This window comes from Capsicum annuum, chromosome 2 (assembly GCF_002878395.1).
Source record: "Capsicum annuum cultivar UCD-10X-F1 chromosome 2, UCD10Xv1.1, whole genome shotgun sequence".
NCBI classification, from domain to species: domain Eukaryota; kingdom Viridiplantae; phylum Streptophyta; class Magnoliopsida; order Solanales; family Solanaceae; genus Capsicum; species Capsicum annuum.
The window spans coordinates 116,562,635-116,584,754 of record NC_061112.1 but is presented as its reverse complement, the minus strand read 5'-3'; the positions used below and the strand labels follow the sequence as shown (position 1 = coordinate 116,584,754).

The 22,120-nt window shown below is 31.8% G+C and overlaps 2 pseudogenes; both read left to right on the top strand.

Moving 5' to 3' along the window:
* The first annotated feature begins 658 nt into the window (after positions 1-658).
* LOC107858014 lies at positions 659-14,078 on the top strand (annotated as a pseudogene).
* Positions 14,079-18,991: 4,913 nt separating this feature from the next.
* On the top strand, positions 18,992-20,509 carry LOC107858015 (annotated as a pseudogene).
* The last annotated feature ends 1,611 nt before the right edge of the window (positions 20,510-22,120 follow it).

Sequence of the window (22,120 nt, the reverse complement as noted above, 5' to 3'; positions counted from 1 at the left end):
AGTTTTGTTGGTTGTCTTCTCGAACTGCACGAAAAAATTGTGAAAAGTTCTAGATGCGGTACGTGCATCCTTAAGAGTAACTGATTTTAAAGGTATTGTATCATTTTCAACTTCATCATTAACATTATTTTTTTTATGGTATCCACAATAATCCAACAGGCTATTGACATTTATTTTTTGGTGATAACCGAAATTATTAATCATGATCTCAAGTTCATTAATATCATAAGACAAGTTCATAAATTAATAAAATACTCAAAATCTTTACTTCACCTTAAATCTTAAAAGCACTTTTTTAAAAAGTATTAACTTATTAATTAAATAATATTTTTATAAAATAATAATATATTGTGATCCAACTGTATTAATTTAGAGATATATGTAGTGAGTATCTAACATGCCCACCCTTAAGAGGCTATACTTACGGCATAAAAGTAGCTGGAATTCGGTGCAACTAGACTGCGTCAAAAATAAAAACTCTCTCTGTATATCCTTATTGGAAGCCATAGAACATATATAAAAGCAACTAGCATTGGTAGAACTAGACTGCGTCAAAAAGTGTACTATATATATATATATGAGAAAAAATGAGACAATAAAGACAATAATTAAACAGACTTTAGACAGATTCTTCAGCAAACAGACACAAGATAAATACATGGATGAACGACCAGACGAACAGCCCACTAATCTAGACAGAACTGTGCCAGAGATAAATACTACAGATAATAATTCTGCTAGATCCGACGAAGAAGATAATATTGCACAATTCCAGAATGCCCAGGATCTATATGAAGACGACGACTCAGGCATGAGCTTCGACTCCATAGCCCTGCACAACTTGGATACGTGAAGATAATCTACAGTTCTCACAGTTTATATTATTAGCTAGCATGGTCAAGTGGGGATGCCCACTTTATGTCTTGTAATAAGTCAGAGTCAGAGTGCTTCCTTTATCACTACTTTCCAAAAGAAAGAAAAACTGTTGAAGCACGCGTCAAAATAAGTTTGAAAGAAAAATTAATAACGCATGTGACGATGGGGCCCAAAGAGTACCCGACTTGCATTATTAAAGTTTTCTTTCTTATCTCTTATCTAAAGTGTCGGCCAATTGTATTAAGGCCACGTAGTAGTTTTTAGAACCACTCCTTTATGTACATCTTGCCTATAAAAGGCACACATTTTGTAGTAGAAAGACAGAGTGAAATCAACCAACCTCCAAACCCACTTGAAATGTTTAAACCTTTCCTCCCAAAAAATCTTGTCCAAATCAGTCTTTCTTGTATAAACTTTGTAACATCGTGATTTAAATAAAGGCTTCACGTTTTCTATTCCAAGCGTAAGGGGGTTCCCGAAAGGGAAACCTCTCTCCTAGTTACTTCATGTAAGTTCTTATTTACATATTTTCCCCACAAAAATATTTATGTTCTTATATCTATGTTTAAATGTTATTTTACATAGTTTTTGTAAAATCATGTAAATTAAATTATCTATAAAATTCTTACCCTTAGTATATGGTTAGCCTCTTAATTTCTTAATACCGACAATGGATTAACCTGTAAATTCCTAGGAATTCTGGTTTTGATAGTCCAATGGATCTGCAAATAGACAAAGGACGAGTGTTAACAGCCAGACCAAAATTTTTTGGGGTGTGGTTAAAGAAGTACGATGTTAAGAACATAGATTAATAGGAAGAGATGAACAGGGTAAAAAAAAAAAACACTCTGGGGAAAATATAAACTATAAGAATGATAACATGAAGAAACAGTAGGATAGAGGGAGTACTGAGTAGGCTTTTTTATAAACTGATATACAAAAAATCAATCATTATTCATTGTTTTTATTGTCATTGTTTTCGGTTTTATTGAAATATTTTATCGAAATATCCGACTATTTTATTGTTTTCTGTTTTATTGAAATATTTTATCAAAATATATATTTTATCGAAATATCCGACTATTCCTATTTTATCCATTCCTTTTCTAAAATTATAAAACTGAGTTTCTATACTTATTAGAGTATATTCCTTTTCTATATTAGTTAAGCATTCTTGTCCTTCTGCATTGAGCAGAGTATAGTTTCTAACTTCTTCTAGATTTTCTTTTAGCAGGTTGCTACATTGATTATTTTGGCAATCTTCGCAACATGGCTCTGGAAGCGATTTCTTCTTACTTGTATTTAGTTTTCTAAATACTGTAGGCAATGTTACTGTTTGTACTGGTGTATAAGTTAAATCTTTAAACAGCATTATTCCATCTCTTGTTAAGAGACATCCTCCTTTATTTTGTATACAAAATCTTAGTCCTATTACAAAATCTGATCCTATAAATGCTCAGAAATCCACTGTACCGGATGTTGGTGCAGCTAGTCCGGTTCAAACGGTGACCGGTAAAGACAAATCAAATCCATTAATGGCTGTCACTTTGCCAAAAAGTGAGGATGAAGGGTGTTCTTCATCAAAAGCTAAATTAACGAAATCTGGACATAGGACTTTAAAGAAGACTTTAATATCTAAGAGAAAAAACGAGACAACAGAGACAATAATTAAACAGACTCTAGACAGATTTTTCAGCAAACAGACACAAGATAAATACATGGATGAACCACCAGACGAACAACCTCTTATGATATTAAATTAAAATTATATCAAATATATCAAAGTGTCTTTAATCTTATGATTAAAAAGTTAAAATTGAAATATTATAAAAAAAAAAAACCATTTTTTTAAACAGACTAACAAAAATAAAATGGAGGAAGTACCTTTATGGGAAGATATAAAACATAATAAAAGTAACTAGCATTGGTAGGACTAGACTGCCTCAAAAGTGGCATTGGTAGGACTAGACTGCTTCAAAAGTGAAACAAATATATATAATATGCTAAGGTATATCGGCCCGTGCTAGCAAGGACCAACGATATATTATTTTTTTATACCAATTTATGTGATAGAAATAAAATTTAGATAATTTTATTTTAATAGTCAATTATATTTTTTAAATAGTTTAAGTTTTTAATAATTATGATTTATAATATTTTTTCTTCTATTCGAATTTAAGTGACACTGAGATAATTTCAAAAGTCAATTATATACCATGAGTGAATTAGCGAAACAGACATGCCTTAAATGACTCATAATAACTAATTAGAAGTGATATAGCAAAAATGTTATAAGAAATACTTGCGAAAAAATTTAAGTGAGTCTCATATAGGATGTCAAGTTAATTTAAAACAACAAGAGTTAATTTATGTTTATTTTTTCTTTTTAATTAAATATTATTAAATTTTGAATACTTAGATGAATTATAATAATTAATTAGTGGTGATATAATAAAATTATGATTAAAACAACTGAAATAGACATGTCATAAATATCTATTTTACTTTTTTTATTAAACATTATTAATTTTCTAATAAGTAAGGCCCAACAAAATATCACAAAGTAGTGAATCCGACATGTATTAAATGAGTCATAATAAGATTTCAAGTAATTTAAAATATAACAAATTAGAAGAAATAGATAAAAAAGATGTCATAACAAAAAAAAATATTAGAAGAAATATAACAAAATTGTTATGAAAATATTTGCGAAAAAAATTTAAGTAGGTCTCAAATAAGATGTCAAGTAATTTAAAATATTAAGAGTTAATTTATCATTTTTATTAAGTTTTATTAATTTTTAAATACTTAGATGAATTATAATAATTAATTAAGGGTGATAGAGTAAAATTATGATTGAAATAGCTGAAACAAATATGTCATTAATGTCTATTTAACTTTTTATTAAATGCTATTAATTTTTACGGAAGAAACAGGCACGTCAACAAAGAGATATCTGCTTCTTCGCGTTTCTGAAAAATTTAATTGGGTCTCAAGATGTCAAGTAATTTAAAACATCAAGAGTTAATTTATTATTTTATTTTATTTTTATTAAATATTATTAATTTTTAAATACTTAGATGACTTATAATAATTAATTAGGGGTGATATAGTAAAATTATGATTGGATAGCTGTAACAGATATGCCATAAATATTTATTTTACTTTTTTATTAAATATTATTAATTTATAAATATGTAAATGACATATAATAATTAATTAGGGGTAATATCGTAAAATCACGAAAGAAGTAGGTACGTCGACGAAGAGGTGCCTGCTTCTTCGCATTTTTATGTATGTATAAGTAAGTGGGTCTCATATAAGATGTCGAGTAATTTAAAATATCAAGAGTTAATTTATCATTTTATTTTTATTTTATTTTTTATTAAATATTATTAATTTTTAAATACTTAGATGACTTATAATAATTAATTAGGGTGACATAAAAAAATTATGATTGAAATAGCGGAAGCAGATATATCATAAATATTTATTTTACTTTTTTCTTAAATATTATTAATTTTTAAATGCATAAATAATATATAATAATTAATTAAGGGTAATATAGTAAAATCACGGAAGAAGCAATCACGTTGACGAAGAGGTGTCTGCTTCTTCGCATTTCTCTCTCTCGTCGATGATTATTGTATTTAAATGTTTGGAATTTTGACTACACTTTTTTTAATTAAAAATGGTGGCAAAGCCAGCATAAGATAGTTAAACACTTTTTATTAGAATATCCATTTTTGTGTAATTGATTAATAAAGGGAATTGCATGTATGTATTTTCTTAAATATTTTTACATGCGTAAGGTGTAAGCATGATATAACCAAAACGTTTTTTTATAAAGGCGAAGTTATATTTCTTTATTATAAGAATATAAGTAAGTTGAAGTCTTAGGATTACCAATTTACCGAACCGTAAAATATTAAAATCAAATTTTAAGATATCAAATCATACAAACTTAGTTTGATATGATAATGAAATAATAATTATAAAAATCAACAACAATAACAACAACAATAAATTCAGTATATTCCCTCCAAGTAAGGTATGAGGAGGGTAGAATATACGCAGTCCATACCACTACCTCTAAAGAAGTAGAAAAGTTGTTTCCGATAGACCCCCGGCTCAAGACATAGAACAATATACAATAATGATAAAAATCAAAAACCAAAATTTCTAATTCAAATTTTCAGTATCATGTCATACCGAGTAAATATCAGGAATAGACCCAAATTGGGGTGACTTTCAAATTTTAGCCCCAAATAAAAAAATACTTACTTAAATAGCCTTTACCTATTAACTGATATTTTTTTGGACGAAATTGTCCCTGATCCAATGAAGTAAATTACATAAATGATCCTTATAATTGATAACAACTCTATATTTATTTCTTTCAACTGTTATTTTTTCCTCTTTTTAATTTTACTTTGATTTTTATTTTCTCTTTTCTCTTTTTATTTTTAATTTTTTCTCAACCCATACTTTTTTTCTTTTTTCTCTCAACTTTTTTTTTTTTACTTTGATTTTTTATTTTTTCTTTCATCTTTTTTTTTTGTTCTTTTTAGTTTTCTCAACCCTTACTCTTTTTTTCTTTACACCTATCAACGTCTACTTTTATAAAAAAAAAAATTATTTTTCTTTGATCTTTAATTTTTTCTTTTCTTTTTTCATTTTAAATTTTCTCGACCTTTATTTTTATTTTTATCAACCTTTATTTTTTTCCCATTCTATCTCAACTTCAACATTTTCTTTGATTTTTATTTTTCTTCATTTTCTTCTTTTTTCGTAAATTTTTTTCTGCTTTTCTTCGATTTCTTCCATTAAAGTTACATCTCATGAGCAAGAGTTAACACTATCACATTATAAAGGCAAGACTTATGAATTTTAAACAACAAGCTACATTTCATGGGAAAAAGTTGACACTACCACATTGTAGAGGCACGACTTATGACATTCAAATTAACAACAAGTTATATTTCATGGGCAAGAGTTGACACTACCGCATTGTATTTCGATTTATGAGATGTTTTATAACTCTTACCTTAGAGGTAAGACTTAGCTCAAGGACTTTCAACCTACAACTTATGCCTTACGGGCAAGAGTTGACTCCACCACGTTATGTTTCATTTATGAGATGTTCTACAACTCTTGCCTTAGAGGCAGGACTTAGCTCAAGGACTTTCAGACTATAAATTATGCCCCACAACTATTGCCTTAGAGGCAGGACTTAGCTCAAGAACTTTCAAACAACAAATTATGCCCCACAGGCAAGAGTTGACTCTACCACATTATGTCTTCATTTAAGATATGTTCTACAACTATTGACTTAGAAGCAATATATGCCCCACGAGCAAGAGTTGACTCTACCACGTTATATTTTCATTTATGAGATGTTCTACAACTATTACCTTAGAGGCAAGACTTAACTCAAGGATTCAAACTACAAATTATGCCCCACGGGCAAGAGTTGACTCTACCACATTATGCGTTTATTTATGAGATATTCTACAACTATTGTCTTAGATGCAAGCCTTTAATCAAGGAATTTCAAACTATAAATTATGCCTCACGGGCAAGAGTTGACTCTACAATGTTATGTTTTCATTTATGAGATGTTCTACAACTCTTGCCTTCGAGGCAAGACTTCGCTCAAGGACTTTCAAACTACAAATTATGTCCCACGGGCAAGAGTAGACTCTACCACGTTATGTTTTCATTTATGAGACGTTCTATAACTATTGTCTTGGAGGCAAGACTTACCTCAAGGACTTTCAAACTACAAATTATACCCCACGGGCAATAGTTGACTCTACGACGTTATGTTTTCATATATGAGATGTTCTACACTACAAGAAAAGTGCTTATTACCTGGGGATTTTCATAGGGATAATGTGGTAAAATTCTCAAGTAATTTGATTACCTGCGGATATTCTTACCAACTAGAATCCAAAGGAAATACCTTCGTAGGTAATTGTTACTTGCGGATTTATAAAATTCCTACGTAATTTAGCTGCAAAAATAACTCTGCAGATATGTTATTTGCGATTAACTATCAAAATTTTGCATGAATTATTTGGTAAAATTTCATAAAAAAGGATTTTACCTGCGGATTTTCACGAAAAAAATCACAAATTATTCCCCTTGAAGATTTTCAAGTAAATCCCTAGGTAATTTAGCTACGGAAATAAATCTGCAGGTACATTATTTGCGGATTTATTTGCGATTAACTATCAAAATTTTGCATGAACTATTTGGTAAAATCATAAAAAAGAATTTTACCTGTAGATTTTCATGAAAAAAATCATAAATTATTCCCCATGAAGATTCTCAAGTAAATCCCTAGGTAATTTAGCTGTGGAAATAAATTTGCAAGTATGTTAGGATTTATTTGCGATTAACTATCAAAATTTTGCATGAATTATTTGGTAAAATTTCATAAAAAGGGATTTTACCTGTGGGTTTTCACAAAAAAAATCACAAATTATTCCCCACGAAGATTACCAAGTAAATTCCTAGGTAATTTAGCTATGGAAATAAATCTGCAGGTACATTATTTGCGAATTTATTTGTGATTAATTAACAAAATTTTGAATGAATTATTTGATAAAATATCATTAAAAGGATTTTACCTGCGGATTTTCACGTAATAATTCACACGTAAATTACTAGAAATATTTCACAATTAATCAAAAATCTATTCAAAACTTTCAATAATTATCAAAAACATCATTCAAACCAAGTTTGATGTAAACCATTACAGCTAACAAAAAAACATAATTCAAAACATCCACATCAATAATGTATGATTCTTAAATGATCCAAAACAAAATATTTCAAACTTGAATCCTCCATAATACTACCAACCATCAAGATTAGAAGCATTTTCATTCACGTTATCAGGATTACCACTTCCATTCACGTCGTCAGAGTATCGTCACTTTCATCCTCATAAGATTAGTTGTCTTCTTGAGATGGGTGTTCATCATTTGAAGATGATTTGTTGTATACATTATTCATCAACAAGTGTAATTCCTTTCCCATCTTCTTATTTTTCTTTCACTCATTCTGCAACTGAGCATACAAATTAGCATTTGAAGCATCAACCTGAGACTTAATCATCTCATCAATTTATTTTGGCAAAGTTGATGTTGAACTGTTAAGTTGCCTTTACACTTCGACCCAGGGAGCCAAGACTTTTGACTCTTCCTTTTTTCTTTCCACCAACAGATTGTATCCAGATATCCATTTCACTTAACTGAGCTGACTGACTAACTGAATTAGTTTCTCCATCCACGGCTGATGCACTTTAAGCAGCTAATATTTCTTTTTTCTTTCTGTCAAAATGATTCTGCATAAGGATACTCTAATTTTGTCCATTATATCAAAAAAATTAGTGTGGAATCAATTTCATTTCTTCAGCATTTAAAGGCATATATGTCCAATCCTTTTAGTTTTGGGCATATTACGAAGCAAGCTATCTGTGATGCCAATACATATACTTTATTATTTTGGTATTTACTTGTTTTTTCTTTATTTTTTTGACAGAGAACTCTACATGTCTTGCATCTTTATTTATAAAAATATGTTCCACCTATGCTATTGAATCTGTTAAACTAATAACTATTTCTTTTTTCTCGTGTTGTATAGGTATCCTAATCTGTTCATGAATTGCAGACTAGTTTGATAGGCTTCAGATGTAAATGAGCTACATTTGTCATAAAAGTTGGTTGGGTGGTTGGTTTATACCTTAAAAGAAAAGCTATTTTGCCCTGCTGCTCCCCAATAGGTGGTGTGTATTTGGTCTTGATCTTGCTCTCCATTGTGATATTGACATATACCAATTTAAGTTTTTCTCAGAATTAGTGAGGGATAAGGTATCTCCTTTCGGCTATGAACATAGTCGTTATTCAAACATATTGTTATTTATTAAATAAGGTCGATGTTATATATCGATTGGTGTTAAAGTTTCCCTTGGACTTCATAATCATGAGATTTGTTTCAGTTGTCCTTCTTATTAACCCAATTTAAAGGAAAAAGAAGCTAACCCCAATTTTACACTTTTCCTTAAGAATGATATGAGAATGATTGTAATTTGTAATTTCATAAGGAAGGTTTCTCAATATTAGTTGTGAGCTACATTTACATCTATTAGGGATTATAATTCCATACGGTCTTTTCTTGCTGATCAAACCTAAAAACTATAGTGGAATGGTTGCTATTTCACTATCATCAATCAAGACTAATTTACTAGAGTTTATCGAACAAAACTGGGATTTGGAAGTTGCACTTAGAGAAATAATATCATCTATCATGGAAAAAAGCTAGACATTCATGGATACACTTACTTACATGATCAATTGGGGAATAAAAAGGATAACTGTGGAACCTGACTAGCCGATTAAGGAGACCATTATTTGTTGATGCTTGTACTATAAAACAAAGTAGAGTGTCCTAAGCTAAAGTCTTAGTAGAGATGAACATGATTCAAGATCTACCAGATGTGGTTGATATTTCTGATCCCAGTGGAAAAAATTAACAACCAGCAGGTGGCTTATGATTGGAAACCTCTATTTTGCAAAAAATGTACAAGGTTTGGCCATATATGTCGACGTGAAGAACCAAGGCCTAATAAACCTCAAGGGAGGCAAAACCAGGTTATAGAGGGTGCTCATAGATGAGGCAGAGAGGTAAAACACTGGATGCCTAAACATATTACTGAAGAAATAGATAAACAACCCCAATATACTATTGCTACTAATATACCACATCCATAGACCATGGAATTTAGAATTAAAGATAATCAAGCATTGGTTCAGAAAGATGATCAACTAAAGAGTAATTGCGATGTATAAATGTGGAATGATACCCCAGAAAGAGTTATTATGTCCATACAAATAGGTGAAGATCATCGACAGAGTGGATCTTATGCTTTTTTAGTTTAATTGGGCACAACTCAGTAAAGTCTCCAGACAAGACCGTCCATGAAATATACATATATTTACTCTCCACTGTCAGAAAATATCAATGGTATGCAGAGGATAGGGATGCCTCCAGAAGGGAGGAATATAACCTGATTATGCACTGGTTGTTTTGGAATGTGATGGGCATAAACAAGCCCTTCAAACTAAAGGAGTTACAGACATATAGCAAGGAATAAGGGGGTAGTGTGTCTCAAGCATCTACGGACAAGCAGTCTGAGGGTAGAGCTACTTCTATGGCAGGTTCTAAGGGGATTGCAGGTATTTCAGCTCCAGCTTTAACTTCTATAGTGCCCCCTTGGCCGTTGGTTTTTGGAATGGTTAGTGTAAGATGCCTTTTGTTCTCTAATCTATTCCAGTTTATCTGACGTGGCTCACCATCTCTAAGATCTTAAAGAAATATATGATACTGCTACTTTTTAGTATGCTAGTTCTCAATCACATTTTAGCAAATTATCACTATTTTAAACAATCTAGTTATTATTTTAAGCAGATATCTTATCATTTCTGATATAGTATGTACATTGATATATCTCAAGACTTTCTTCAATTAATTTTGCTACAAGTTAATGCACTCTTCTAACAATATGAAAGAATAGAACACAAGCCAACATATGGGCATATAGAACACAAGCCAACATATGGGCAACTGTTAAACCAATTAAAATTGACAGCCCAAGCAGAAAACACAAATATTGAAACCTCAGCATCAGACCTACTGATTCTACTGCTCGACTTCAATTAATTTCATATAAACTAAATAGTTCTAAAGTGCTTATTCTAACCATAATAGAACATTTATGACTATGTCCCAAACAAGTTGGGATCGGCTAAATGAATCCCATTTCTTCATTTTAAGCTCATTTCATATCATCATCATTGATACAATATCAAGTTCAAAAACACAATAAGCAAACCATAACAAGAATAACAAGATGTCAACAACAATGCTAGTGAATCGAAATAAGCCACACACGACTTCACTAGATTTCAAGATTACAACAAAAACCAGATTTTAAGAGTACAAGATTGCAACAAGTTGTAGTAAATCAAAATTGGCCCCACACGGCTTCACTACTTCAAGATTGAAATGAAATCAACTAGTAAACAGAGTAAATGAACACTTACATAAGTAGCTTTAGCTTTCTCATTTACCCAACTTTCATCACTTTTCTTGCGATGAGTTCAAAAATAAAATTCTGAAACAGAAGGATCTTTTCCAGTAGCTTTTTTCTATATTCAAAAAAAGATATGTATGTTATCAACATTGAATATGATGTTATTTTCTTCAAAGAATTATATTTAAGAAGATTTATAATTACCATTCTCTTATAGATCAATTGATGAGGTACACAACCACCTATATGAAGTGATGCACCGGTATTTGAATCACGATTGCCTTTATTTCATTCAGACTTTGTTTTGAACTCATCAGACTCCCAATACACCTTCATCTCCTTAAATACTACATCTCCTAACCAATGTGGTTTCAGAGGCAATTTTTTTCTAACATCTTGAAAAAGTTGGGTCATTTTTTAATATGCCCTTTTATTAAAATTAGACCATATAGCATCATTATAGTGAGGAAGCCACTTAAATTTCTTCTGCATATATCAAATGAATATCATATTAGCTATATAGTCCCAACACTATATTTATACATGAATCAGAATGTATAAATTTTTTACCTTGAATTTCTCAAACCACATCTCGTGAGTAAACTCTAGAAACTTCTTCCATGAAGGTCTAGCCAATTCAAACTTATTCCGAATGCAATTAGCAATACCATCAATAACTACCTTGTGTGGATTAAACCTACATAACATATAGTAGTTATCAAACATGTGCACATATAAATAGTCCACCAAAATATATGCATTATTAAAAGTTAGTCGTATTACCCATAGTCTTTAGGTAAAATCCATATTTTATTATCATCGTCTACATTGTCAACTATATTAGGTGAGGTGGCTGGAGTCCTGCTGGCCGGTGGTGACATTAATAGTTTAGAATCTTGATTTGTAGGTTAGGACCGATTAGATTAAGGTGGAGATTCAATAATAGCAGGTTGGGGTTGGTTGATCCCAAGATTAGGTTGAGACTCATTTACATAAAGTAGACTAGTATGTGAATAGAGGGGTTGTGATAGTATTATAGGAGGCAGAACAATTTTGTAAGTCTGGAATTATTTGACTTTAGGATTAGGTTAATGTGAGGAAGAGTTATTCACATAAAGTAAACCAGTATGAGATTGAAGGGATCCTGACGGAATTATGGGAGCCAATTGAACTGTTTGTCGCTCTATTGTCTGTATTTTTATTACTTGACTTCTCTCATTTTCCATTAGGCAATCCATCTCTTTTAGATCCTACACCTAGCATCTACAGCAAATGAAAATAGAAAAATAATATATTAGTGATTTAATTGATAAACAACACATGAATAAAGGTGATAAAAATAATGTATTAGTGTAGAATGTAAAGAGAATGATCTTATTAAGTATTAGAGTTAAAGAGGCCCAAATGAAGCAAAATGGATATCGCGCTTCATGATATAAATGATTTCGGCTTGTGCACAAAGAACGTTAGAGGAAACCTTATAGTGCAACAATGAAAATCAATAATCTAGCTCAAAATTAGCTTCATAGACTACTAATACTATTATTTGTAGTCTATTTTTGTTTTGTGGGATTTAATCATAGGTTGTTGGAACTTGCTTCTTAGAACTACAAGGAACATTAGACATAGTACTACAATTTTGATAAAGCAACATTAGACATAGTACCACAATTCAACTACAAATTGTATCAAAATATAATAAGCACATACCCAGCTAGCGATGATAACTCTGGTAACAATAAGAATTAGAGTGACATACATACTATTATCATCAAAATGGCAAATTCACTTAGAAAACAAGCACTATTAGACCAAAATTACTAGAGTTTGAATGGCTTCTTATGCATTATAATATCCCTTATCCTGTATATTTTGCTTTCAAGGATGACAATATCAGTGTTGTATTAGCAGAAGTTAAGAGAAATGATGCTAATGGTCAACCTGTAACAACTACTACAGGCGGCTACAAGCTTGTTGTTGCTACCTCAGATCCTAAGAGAATTGCGTCCCCCAATATTGCAAATATTCAGGGATAGTTACCAGGGCTTAAAGTTCATGGAGACTCGAATCAACTCCCAACTATTTCCATAGTGGCTTCCTATGACACATTTGGGGCTGCTCCGACTTTTTCAGTAGGAAGTAACAACAATGGGAGTGGTGTAGTGGCACTTCTTGAAATAGCTAGGTTGTTTTATGCCCTATATTCAAATCCTAAAACTAGAGGTAGATATACTCACTCTTTGGATTGACATCTGGTGGCCCGTACAACTACAATGGAACTCAAAAGTGGCTTCAGAGTTTTGACCAACATGTATATGAGAGTATAGACTATGCTATCTGCTTGAATAGTGTTGGTTCCCATGGAAATCAGTTGCATCTTCATGTTTCTAAACCTCCAAAAAATGACTATATACAGCAGATATTTCAGGGTTTCTCTATTGTAGTAGAATAATTAGGCCTCCAAGTCATCTTAAGCACAAGAAAATCAATATCACAAATCCTCGAGTAGCCTGAGAGCATAAGCAGTTTTCAAAGATGAGAGTTACTAAAAAAACACTTTTTGGACTTTCAACTGCACCTGAATTACTGGAAAGCATGGGAGGTCTGGCTGATAATAGGCATTTTACCAGTGAATCCTCAATCATTCGAAGTGTCAAGCTTATTGCTGAAAGTATAGCAAGACATATTTACAGCCAAGAGAAGAAAAACATAAGAATATTTGCAGATGACAGTAGCTTAGCTGTTAATCCTTCCTACATAAGGTCTTGGCTAGACCTTTTATCCAAAACACCTAGAGTAGCACCTTTCCTTTCAAAGAACGACCCACTTATTAAGGAACTGGAGAAGAAATTAGCGGATCATACTGCAGAGGTGAATGTAAGCATGAGACTCTATATAGAATGTTCACTTTTTACAATTCAACTAGTGTCAAGTTGCATATATATCAGGTTACCAGCGTACATTTGACTTGATTTTGCTGTTGGTTCTAGGATCATACTTGATTACACTTTTCAGTTTTATTTTTATCACCACCAGGGGTCTTGATGATCTTATTAGTCTGTTCCATCACCCACCATCACGGAAAGTAAAAACCGTTTGATTCCTGAAGCAGGACATTTCTACATCAGGTGCTTATGAATCAAGAAGTATTTGATACTTTTTGTAATCTTAAGAAAGCTCATTTTCGGCAAGTTGTTATCAGTGGTTCAATGTATATTCATGTAAATATTTAGCATTTCATGGAAAATCTCCACATAATTTGCTATTGTAGGTTTCCCATAGTGATTTTTTTAACTGAGATAAGAATGTCATACTTGCAGTTGACTTTTCTCACAGAATTACGAGTTCTAAACATGTAAACCAACTGACGTAGAATTTTGGTAGATTGAATGTATTTATGTTCCAAAAAGATGCAGGGTTCTTTTGTTTTAGAGAATCTTTTTGAAATCCTGTAAGTTCATATTGATTTAACTTACAAAAGTAGATTATTTGTAGTTAAAAAAAGGAATTAGAGTGACATAAGTCAAACAAGCCTCCCTCTTCAATGTTATCATGTGTGCAAATAAAGCAATAAAGAAAGGTGTAGTAGCACAAATAGGCTGATTAAACGATATCGGCAAGTACCTAAGAGAGATATTTCTACTAATATCAGAAGTGCAAAACACAAGACTCAAAGTAGAGATCTTCATAAACTAAACCCATAGATCATATAGTCTGCATTGGTACCATTTTCATCCCAAAAATATCTATATAGCTAAATAAAGAACAAGAAGCCATATGACACATAGTAAGAAAAGTTGGATATTTAAACCTATAATTGCTTAACAAATACTTGTTTCCTCCTCTTCCAGTAGACAAGTAAATTAAACAGGTGAATTCTCTTCCAGTAGTTTGTATGAGTACTTAAATTAAGAAAGTGAGTACTTAAATTAAACAAGCAGTAATATGACATATATTTTGTATGAGTACTTAAATTAAACAAGTGAATTTTCTTCCAGTAGACAAGTAAAATAACAATAATTTTGATCAAAATCACAGTAGCTTTAATCAAATCGAGTATTGTACATTGACAAAGAAATCGACAAGATAATATTTTCAATCCCCCTCATATTCATCTTCATATTCTTCTTGAGTGAAAGTGACATACTAAATCTTAACTATCAAAAAAGCCTTTCTCTTCACTTGTTTCCTCTCTTCATCATTAGCTTCTTCACATGATATCTTCTTATCACCTTTCTCTTCTTTATTTGATATATCCTCATCTCCCTCTTCAATTATATCACGTTCATTTTCATTAACAAAAGCTTGAAAACTACTTCCATGAACCTCTTCACCATCAGCTTGGTCATCACGTAAGCAATCAATTGGGTCATCCTCTATACTTGCACTAAAACGTTATTGCTCCTCTAGGTAAGCAGCTTCCAAATTGTATCTTGTATCTACAGCTCTTCTTGGCTTTGTCTTTATAACCACCCACCAATCAACCTTATTTATTTTTATTTTAGGATGATTTGTATAATAAGCTTGAGTTGTAGTTTGTGGAAAGATTAAAGGGTCAAATTTAGAATATCTTCCTCTTTTTCGAACCTCGACAATACCAAATAGACTATCAACTTTCATGTCATGTTTTGAGGGATCAAACCAATCATAATAAAATAAACTAACTTCATAAATGATGTCACTGGCCATTTGAATTCGATAAACTCCTTAAGAACATCATAATACTCACTTGTAATGCCATCTTGTCCAACACTAGTAACACACACCCCACTATTATATGTACTTTTTCCTTCGCCCCAAGAAGAAGTATGAAACTTGTATCCATTCAAAAAATAAACAGGCCAAGACTTTGACTTTCTTAATGGCCCAATTGCAAATATGGATTTTGCAGCATCTCTAGTAGATTACTATTTACCTATCAAATAATTGAAGCATATTAGATATGCATTTTAAGTGATATATCCTTTCTTAAAATAATTGATTCATACCTAATTTTGAACTATTGTGGAAAGTCTTCTTCAATTTATTTATCAATGACATCATTAATAAGATCACTGTAAGTATCTCTCAGGATTTGCTCATACAAACTACATGTACTTACCTTAGCACATTAGTTTCAGTCCAAATATAATAGTTAAATGAACAACATGGTTGATACTTACTTAAGAAAAGGGTTAACCTCATCACAATTTATAATAACATGCAATTGTGCTGCAACAACTTCTTTATCATCTAGCCATCGGATATCACCATCCTTCTTACCATAACTTTGGCCAGGATAATTAAAGACTGATAGTGTTGGGTTAGTTGCATTTTTTTCAACGGCATCATCATTACACCCAAATCTTTTGTTTTTACATAGGACATGAGATTCAAAATAATGGAAAGCAAAGTATGAGATTTTTTGAGCCAAATATGCTTGACAAATAGATCCTTCAACTCTAGCTTTATTTTCGACAGATTTTTAATCTTTTTTAGGAACCTACAATTGTTTTTAGGAAATAAATAATTATGTAATGAAATAATGAGACAAGTAATAAAGTTTTATAACTTTCAAATGGATACATCCATCGATATTGAACTGGCCCACAAACTCATGTTTCGTAAGGCAAATGAATCGCTAAGTGCTCCATCGAATCAAAAAAGCTAGGTGAAAATATTTTTTGCAACTTACACAGGATTACAGGAATATTTTGTTCCATTTGCATAAGATGATCCACCCATAATACTGTTGAGCACAAATCTTTAAAGAATAGACTGAGTTCAATTAATGACTTCCATATAGGTTTTAGAAGAGCGCTAAAAGCAACTGGCATAAGATATTGCATGAAAATATGACAGTCGTGACTTTTTATCTCAAAAACTTCAAATGTTCCATGTGACATACTACCCAAATTAGAAGTATATCCATCAGGCATCTTTAGTTGATCAACCCATTCACATGCATCTTTCTTTTGACCATCATTTAAGGTAAACTTTACTTTCGATTTAATCCATCTCCCATCATTATTCAATTGCAAGTGTAAATCATTTCGCCGATAATACTCTTTCAAATCCATTCTTGCCTTCTCATTATCCTTTGTCCTCCTTGTTGTCCTTGAAATAATGAAAAACATTATCAAAGAAGTTCTTCTCTGTATGCATTACATCAATATTATTGGAAACTGGATGGGTCTTCCAATATAGCAAATCCTAAAAAATGCTTTTTTTGGTCCAATTATGTGATTTTCCGTAGCCATAAAATTTGCGTGGACAAGATTCAGTGATCTTAGGATACCCTCTCACTTTTTTCCATACTTGAGTTAATCTAGGAGGAGGACTAGACTTTTCCGCTTTTATTTTATAAAAAGAATTCTTGTTTCTTCTAAATTCGTGATTGAAAAGAAAGAATTGACGGATACAATCAAACCAAGTAACTTTTCTTCCATTTTCAAACTAAAAGTTTTTGTTTGTTCCATGCAAATCGTACATGCTAATTTACCTGCTATACTCCATCCCGACAACATGCCATAAGCAGGAAAATCATTAATTGTCCACATCAATATTGCTTGCATGAGAAAATTTTGCTTCTTCGACACGTCATAAGTTAGTGTACCATCTGTCCATAATTGTAACAACTCATCTATTAATGATTGCGAGGATCTGAAATAATCAATGTTAAGAACATATATGGGGCAGTCATACACATATCAGGAGGAAGATAATAAGGAATAACAATCACGGGCCAATAGAAGTACGGTGATATTGACTAGCTATAAGGAGCAAAACTATCATAACAAAGACCGAACCTAACGTTCCTAGGCTCTGAAGCAAAGTATGGATAAGTTCGATCAAAATATTTCCATGCTTCTCCATATGAAGGGTGACATAAAACACCTTTTTCCCTGCGATTTTTAGAGTGCTACCTCATGTGCTCTAGTCTAGGAATAAGTGGCAGGTAATGCATAGTCTTGTGCGGAACCTTTCTGCTACCCTTATTTCCAATGCGTTCTTTATAGTGAGGTTCTTTACAAAAATTACATTCTATTATCTCTTGATCAGCCTTGTAATACAACATACATCCATTAACACAACAATCAATCTTTTGTCTACTTAAACCAAGCCCCGCTACTAACTTCTTTGCTTGGTAGTAATCAAGATGTATCTTATTATCCGGATGGATTGTATCCTTTATCAATTGTGCCATTGTATTAAAACAACCATGAGTCATATTATATTCAGATTTAAGACTCATCATTCTAACAGCTGTAGACAACTCTGAATATTTACATCCGGGTCATAAGGGTTCTTGAGTTGAATTCAATATTTCATAAAATTTGTTAGTGCCCATGTTTAGAGACTCTTTTACAGTATTCCCAACATGATGATTAAGTTCTATACCAGAAGCATAATACACCATACCTTGATACCTATTTATGTGTCCAGAGTCTTCCGCTAGAATGTTACTTTGACTGTTTGAAGACATGTAAAGCTACATCCTTGATGACTAGTTGAAGCACTTGAATGGACATGTTCATTCAAATTAATTGAAGGAGCTTCCTCTCCATGTGATATCGAATACCACTATCCTGGAGTGAACCCTTTCTTGAAAATATGAACATTAATTTCATCGGGCGTAAAGTTCTTTATGTTCTTACAAATTTTACAAGGACACCTTATGACTTTCTCGGACAAGTACTTCGGTTGACTACAAGAAAATTCAACCAACTCTTCCATGCCTTTTATAATTTTATCTGTATATACCACTTTACCAGGATGAATTCTATTTATCATCCATTTTTTATGCTCCGAAATAGTCATTTCTGAATCAAAAGATATCATATATAAAAACATATAATAAAATTTTGTAAAGAGTTCCCGGTCTTCACTTCCACTAAAGAGTTGATGAGCCAATACAGTCAATAAAGATAACACTATATCCCAATTAAAAGATAAACATAAAATGAATCAAGAACAAACAATAATAATAAACATTCACAACTACACAACAACAAAGCTATTTTGAGTTTTAGTATGAAAAAGAGAGATGTTACAAAAACATACAAGAAAAGAGGTGAGAATCAGGAAAATCTGCAGAAAGTACAACAAATGTTTGTTCTTGTCATTAAGCAAGATGGTATATATGTTGCTTTTGTACAAGTTCATGATGGTCCTAAAGAAAATTATGTGCTTAACAAGAAGGCTATATTTGATGATAATAATGATGATTATAGTGTATCCATTTAGAGGATGAATTTGATAAAATAACCAACTGGTCGATGATCATGATAAAGATGAAGAAACTAGAGATACATTATTCTTTAATAAGCAATACACAAAATGGATGACCATTAGAATAAGCAATACACAAAAGAACTCAATTTCACCACATATGCAGAAATTAGATTAGATGGAACCAAGAAAGAATTGATTAGGAATAAGTTTAATTAAATTCGTTTACTACTTCTAATACTTACCGAACATGCTAAAGTAATTATTTATGATTAGGTAAAGAGTAGGGACTCATTTGTTTTCTGTCTTACTGTAAAACATAAAAACAATCCATGAACTATTTGAACAGTAAAAATGATGGACAAAAGTAAAAAAAAAACTCATTCACCATTGACTTATGATACTGGAATTATTTGTGATGATTCATGAAAAATAACAATGATAGTTTATTTACTCATATGGAGTACAATATTTTTAAAACTAGACTTGTTTAACATTACTATAGTCCTCACCATTTTACAAACCAATACTCTTGTTTTTTTTTTTTTGCATAGAATTGCAGAAAACAATTCCTCTGTTTCTTCTCTTTTGTTATTTAATTAGTACAAAAATTATCTTTGCAAGCACTCTAATTTTCATCCCATATGCATGTAGCACTAATGAACCATTAATTTGATTCCCTTTTTGTCTCCAAAGTTTCCAATCCATAGATTATGGCTTTCCAAGTTTCAACTTATTCTGTGATGCATCAAATAAGACAATTCTTTGATTACCAAGTCCGCCAAGAGAACTCATAGTCACAGTACAAGCCATAAACTATTCCACACAGGAACTATAGCTTAACTACCCTAACGATTGCCTTCCCCAACTTCTACTTAAACTAAACCTCTTTTCTTCCACATTTCAGGTGTTTATTATTAGGATTTCATATTCTTCAATTGCTTCATTGATTGTACGACGATCAAGCTAAATCCAATAGTTTGTTTCAGTGGTTTGGGTTATACTGTTTATGCTACATCATCTATGAAGGGATTTAGGTTGTTGTCGAGACCAGAGTGTAAGTTGATAAGAACTATAGGTGTTCTAGTACAGTGGCCTCTTTTTGGACAAGTGATGTCTTCAGATCTTAGTGCTAATATTCCAGTTACATGGGCTAATCCAGATTATAGAAGTTCGGAGTCAAGAGGTGGATGATGTAGTTTGAAGAGAACGACTACGTTTAATAGAGAAATTATTTGTGAAAATGCTAGTGGAGTCGGTATGATCCCTATTCATCAATTTTCTTTGGTATCTTTGAAGTTTCAATCTTATTTTCTCTAATTTCCGCTTTCCTAATCAAAAGATAAGTGAGCACTCCTTCTTCCTCCAAAGTTACTAGTCATTGTTGTGTGCATATTTAGAGTTTCTCCTAGATAAAGTACATCGGTTGCAAAATTTGGATTCTTTTTAGATAAAGTAGTTGATTTAAGCAGTCATAATATTATAAATCCTCCCAACATTAGATTTTCTAAGACGCTCTCCCCTAGGCATGTGCTCTATCTACACCTGGATTTAGTTCAAATGGAAAGAGGTAGCATGAATGGAACTAGTGCTAGAGCCAAATGGATATAGAAAATTTGTATTATCAAAACTAGTTTCGATTGAGGCTTAGTTGGTTTATTGATTAAGTGATTGACAGAGAAGTTAAAGCTCTGATAAGAGGTCAAAAAGAGAAATAGTTTACCTTAGAAATACTTTTCCAACCTTTCAGACGAGGCAAAAATACTCTGATGCCTGCAGAACTCAAATTTCACCATAAAAAAGAATTAGGACACCTGAATAAAGGCCAACTCAAATAGAAGTACACTAGTTTTGACATAGAATTAGTTTAGGATTAATGTCATCACACCCAAGTCCCAAAAAATGACCCAACTAACTACAATAACAAAAGAACAAAGACCTCTATATAGTGTGGTCTTTTGATGTACTCTCATCTTTTTCCCTTCAGCCTAAGACACGTATCGTTTGCACGATATATACATAAGAGAGGGTGTATATGACACCTATCCCAGGAGAAGAGTCTCATATTCACGAAACACAATAGAGAAATTAGATATATGAGTAAAAAAATCTTACACCCTAGTGACACATTTTAAAGTCGTACTTATGCAGGCATCAAGTGGGAAATATCTATACTGACGTGTTTTAGAGTGCTGGGAGTTCAGGCCGCTCCACAAGCAAGTTGGTCATGCTATTATCTATAATATAGTTTCCTGTCATATAAAAGATATACTATAAGGGTGTTCCCAGTTATTCTTGTAATTTGGAAATCTTGCTTAGGTGGATAGAGCCATTGAGTTAGCAGTCAACTGTGACACAGATGAAAAAACAAAAAATTTCTGCAACGGTATATTTCCACGGCTTGAACAAGTGACCTTTTGGTCACATGGCAACAACTTTTCGCTACTCCAAGGTTTGCCTTCCCATAATAAGATAACTATTCTTAATAGTTTTATGGGAAACTAGTAGCCCATTTAACAACAAAATTGGTCCACAAATACAACTATGCCAAAACTACTCATATTTAATCTAAAAAGCTCAAAATAACTTCGAGCAGCCACAGAAAATATCTACATATTTGACAAAATCTACAGAGAGACCATAGAGTAATGAAAGAAATAAATTATTTTCTGCATATTATGTTCTGGAAATTGAAATATTTTCTTCATATTATGACCAAATATGAGGTACAACATTAACAATTAGTTTCCTTAATTTCAATTTAACAGAGTCTTGTTACTCAACATTAATAACAGAGTTTGATTTTCTTAATTTCAAGTCAACAGTCTTGTTTCCTTAACAACATTAACAATTGTTACTCAACAGAGGTACAACAGAGTCTTGTTACATACGCAAGTCCATCTATTATCTAACTAATTATGCTTGTACCAT